The following is a 5,000-nucleotide window of genomic DNA, read 5'->3' as shown; positions in this document are numbered from 1 at the left end:
AGAGTGACGAAGAGACAGAGAGACAGGGACGCAGCGAGACAGACATACAACTAGACAGAGAGCCAGAGACAGACGCAGAGAGACAGAGACAAAGATAGAGGGACAGAGAGACGAAGATACAGAGAGACAGATAGACAGAGAGACAGAAAGACAGAGAGACAGAGACAGAGAGACAGAGCCAAAGACAGAAAGATATAGAGGCAGAAAGATAGAGAGACATAGGGACAGGTAGAGACAAAGAAAGGACGAAGGCAAAGGCAAAGACAGAGAGACGGAGAAAATAGATACAGAGAGACAGAGAAAGAACAAAGGCAGAGGCAAAGAGAGAGACACGGAGAAACATAGATAAAGAGATACAGAGAGAAAGAGAGACAGAGGCAAAGACTGACAGACTGTGAGACAGAGGCAAGGACAGAGACAGATGCAAAGACAGAGAAACAGACAGACAGAGGCAAATACAGAGAGACGGAGAGACATAGAGACAGATAGACGGAGACAGAGAGACAGAAAGACAGAGAGACAGAGAGACAGAGGCAAAGGCGGAAAGACGGAGAGACATATAGACGGAGAGATAGAGAGACAGAAGAACAGAAAGCCGGAGAGACAAAGAGACAGAAACAAAGGCAAAGCCAAAGAAACAGAGATACATAGAGAGAGATATAAAGAGACAGAAAAAAGAGTGACAGAAATACAGAGCGACAGAAAGACAGAAAGAATGAGACAGAGAGACAGAGGTAGAGAGACAGAAAGTCACGTCACGTCACGTCACGACCATTGCAACCAACGAACCACAGAGTGTCACTTGGTATGAAATAAGGCAACATCTAATCAGCACCTTCGATTAATCTTATTGCTAAACGTCAGAACCAAAAGCCTGGTTGTTCGTGACGAAACGAGACGAAGATAAAAACAGCGAAGAGGGATTCTTTTTATCTTTCTTTATTCTGCTGAAATCAGATTTATTTGATTTCAATTCATTGGATACACAGAGGGAGGAGGGAGGAGGAGAAGGAGGAGGGACGTGGGAGGAGGGAGGAGGGAGGAGGAGGGAGGAGGAGAAGGAGGAGGGGGAGGAGGGAGAAGGGAGGAGGGAAGGAGGAGGGGGGAGGAGGGAGGAGGGAGGAGGGAGGAGGAAGGAGGAGGAGGAGGAGGAGGAGGAGGAGGAGGAGGAGGAGGAATTGGAGGAGCAACAGCAGGAGGAGGAGCAGCAGCAGCAGCATCAGGAGGAGGAGGAGGAGGAGGAGGAGGAGGAATTGGAGGGGCAACAGCAGGAGGAGGAGGAGCAGCAGCAGCAGGAGGAGGAGGAGGAGGAGGAGGAGGAGGAGGAGGAGGAGGAGGAGAAAGGATGAAGAGGGGGGAGGGAGGGAGGGAGGGAGGAGGAGAAGGAGGAGGAGGAGGAGAATGGATGAAGAGGGAAGGAGGGAGGGAGGGAGGGAGGGAGGGAGGGAGGAGGAGAAGGAGGAGGAGGAGGAATATAAGGAGGAGGAATATAAGGAGGAGGAGGAGGAGGAGCAGGGAGTAGAAAAATGAGGAAGACAGTGGAGGAGAAAGATGGGGAGGAGGAGGAGGAGGAAGTAAGGAGGAGGATTGAAGAATAGGAGGAAGAAAAAAAGAGGGGAGGAGGAGAAGGAGTATGGAGGAAGAAGAGGAGTAAGAGTAGGAGTTGGAGGAGGAGGAGGAGGAGGGGAGAGGGAGGAGGAGGGGAGAGGGAGGGGAAGGAGGAAGATGAGGGAGGAAGGAAGGAGGGGGAGAGGGGAAAAGGGGGGGAGAGGAGGAGGAAAAAGGAGGTGGAGGAGGAGGAGAAGAAGGAGGAGGAGGAGGAAGAGGAGGAGGAGGAAGAGAAGGAGGAGGAGGAGGAGGAGGAAGAAGAAGAGGAGGAGGAGGAGGAGGAGAAGGAGAAGGAAGAGGAGCGGCACGGTATGAAGGAAGGGGTGGAGAGGACTCTTTGGGGCGAGTTGAGCGGGCGGAGAGAGAAGATGAAAAAGGAGGAGGTAGGAGGAGGAGGAAGGCCGGAGGAGGGGAGGAGGAGTCGGAGAAGGCGAAGAAGAGCGCGGGAGAGAGAGGAAGAGGGAGGAGAGAGAAGGAGGAAAAAGAAGGAGGAGGAGGAAGAGGAGGAAGAGGAGGGAGGAAGAGGGAAGAAGAGGAAAGAGGAGGGAGGATGAGGGAAGAGTGAGAAATGGGAGGAAGGAGGAGGGAGAAAGAGAGAGGAATAGGAATAGGAAGGAGGAGGGAGGAGGAGGAAAAAAAGAAGGATAAGAAAAGAGAAGAGAGGAGGAGGAGAGAGGAATAGGAATAGGAAGGAGGAGGGAGGAGGAGGAAAAAAAGAAGGATAAGAAAAGAGAAAGGAGGAAAAAAAGAAGGATAAGAAAAGAGAAGAGAGGAGGAGGAGAGAGGAAGGAGAGGAGGAGGAGGAGGAGGAGGAGGAGGAGGAAGAGGAGGGGGAGGGGGAGGAGGTGGAGGAAGAGGGGGAGGAAGTGGAGGGGAGAGGGAAGAGGACAAGGAGGAAAAGAGGAACAGGGGAGAGGGAGAGGCTGAAGAAGAAGGAGGAGGAGGAGGAGGAAGAGGAGGAGGAAAGAGGGAGGAGGAGGATGGAGGAAGGAAGCAGGAGGAGGGGGAAAGGAGAAGGAGGAAGAATGAAGAAGGAAGGGAGAGGGAACAGGAGGAAGGAGTAGGGAGGAGAAAGGGGGTGAAGAAGAAGGAGGAGAAGGAGGAAAATGAAGGAAGGAAGCAGAATAAGGATGAAAGAAGGAAGCAGGAGGCAGGAAGGGAGGAAGGGAGGAATAGGAGGAGGAGGAGGAGGAGGAGGAGGAGGAGGGACAGAAGGTGAACCGGGCACAGCAAGCCATACGAGAGATACAACCTAACTAAGATATGGCATATTCAATAGAAACACAATTAAGAGAAACCTATGAATTGTCAAGCCCGGCAACGGAGGGCAAGCCATTTCGGAGGAACCAATCGGGAAGAGCGGTAGAAACATGCACGAGGACTCGATCGGCACGGAACATTTCGTACAAAATATCGCATGTATAATCGGGCGTGCAATGTCTACTATTAAAGTGTAGGGCAGTTGTGAATCTCAGGCGGGTGGGCTGAGACCAGGTTGGGGAAATAAAGAGAGGGAGAGAGGGAGGGAGGGGGAGAGAGGGAGAGAGAGAGAGAGAGAGAGAGAGAGAGAGAGAGAGAGAGAGAGAGAGAGAGAGAGAGAGAGAGAGAGAGAGAGAGAGAGAGAGAGAGAGAGAGAGAGAAGAGACAGATAGAAAGAAAAAGATAGATAGTTAGATAGAGAGAGAATGAAAAGAGAAAGAGAGAGAGAGAGGGAGAGGGAGAGAAAGAGAGAGAGAGAGAGAGAGAGAGAGAGAGAGAGAGAGAGAGAGAGAGAGAGAGAGAGAGAGAGAGAGAGAGAGAGAGAGAGAGAGAGAGAGAGAGAGAGAGAGAGAGAGAGACAACCCCCGTCACATACAATAGGGCGAAAAACGCGACCGACAGAGAGGCAGATCCACACACACTGTCCTCTTCCACCCCACCCCCCACCCCCTCCCCCCTCGAACGCCATCCAATCAGAAACAACGAGTCAGTGGCGGTTCAGTCAACATTACCCTAATCAGAAACAGCAAAACCAAGCAACAGCATATTCGACATTACCATGACAAAGGCAACAGGAAGATAAAAGAGACAAAAAAGAAAGAAAAAAAGAAAGCACAGAAGCAGAAAGCGCAAGTGAGGTTCAAGCTTTCGAGAACAGTGTCACGGATTAAACGAACGCGTACGGGTGACGTTCAATGACGCGGTTCTCTACGGAGAGGTCGTCGTTTATTCCTGCAACTAAGCAAACCGCATAATCAGACACGCCTTTCTTTTTTGGGCTGTGGATGAGAGATGGACCATTACCGGAACGCTCGTGGCTGTTGATCGCAAGCACACAGAGTCTGCCTCGCTCTCTCGCTCGCTCTCGCTCTCTCGCTTGCTCTAGCTCTCTCTCTCTCTCTCTCTCTGGTGATTGCATACACTCAAAGTCTGCCTCTCTCTTTCTCTTTCTCTTTCTCTCTCTCTCTCTCTCTCAAGACTGGTGATTAGTTTCATTCAGTCTGTCTCTCTCTCGCTCTCGCTCTCGCTCTCTCTCTCTCTCTCTCAAGACTGGTGATCGCATGCACACAGAGTCTGCCTCGCTCTCGCTCTCGCTCTCTTTCTCTTTCTCTCTCTCTCTCTCCCTCGCTCTCTCTCTCTCTCTCTCTCTCTCTCTCTCTCTCTCTCTCTCTCTCTCTCTCTCTCTCTCTCTCTCTCTCTCTCTCTCTCTCTCTCTCTCTCTCTCTCTCTCTCTCTCGCCCCCCCCCCCCCTCTCTCTCTCTCTCTCTCTCTCTCTCTCTCTCTCTCTCTCTCTCTCTCTCTCTCTCAAGACTGGTGATTGGTTTCATTCATTGTGTTTCGCTCTCGCTCTTGCTCTTGCTCTTGCTCTCGCGCGCTCTCTCTTTCTCTCTCTCTTTCTCTCGCTCTTGGTCTTGCTCTCGCTCTCTCTCTCTCTCTCTCTCTCTCTCAAGACTGGTGATCGCATGCACTCAAAGTCTGTCTGCTTGTCTGTCTGTCTGTTTTGGTGTCTGGCTCTCTCTCTCTCTCTCTCTCTCTCTCTCTCTCTCTCTCTCTCTCTCTCTCTCTCTCTCTCTCTCTCTCTCTTTGTCGCTCTCTCTCTCTCTCTCTCTCTCTCTCTCTCTCTCTCTCTCTCTCTCTCTCTCTCTCTCTCTCTCTCTCTCTCTCTCTCTCTCTCTCTTTCGCTCTCTCACTCTCATTCTCTCTATCTTTCTGTCTATCCATCTATCCATCTCATATTCTCTCTCTCTCTCTCTCTCTCTCTCTCTCTCTCTCTCTCTCTCTCTCTCTCTCTCTCTCTCTCTCTCTTTCTCTCTCTCTCTCTCTCACTCTATCTATCTGTCTCTGTGTCCGTCTCTCTGTTTGACACTGTCTCACTGTCATGTTTTCGGCCATGCTATTAGTCACTTCTAGAA

This window comes from Penaeus japonicus, unplaced genomic scaffold (assembly GCF_977035675.1).
Source record: "Penaeus japonicus unplaced genomic scaffold, GWHDUDI00000001_assembly GWHDUDI00000017, whole genome shotgun sequence".
Classification (NCBI taxonomy): Eukaryota; Metazoa; Arthropoda; class Malacostraca; order Decapoda; family Penaeidae; genus Penaeus; species Penaeus japonicus.
Note: the sequence above shows the minus strand (reverse complement) of the source record.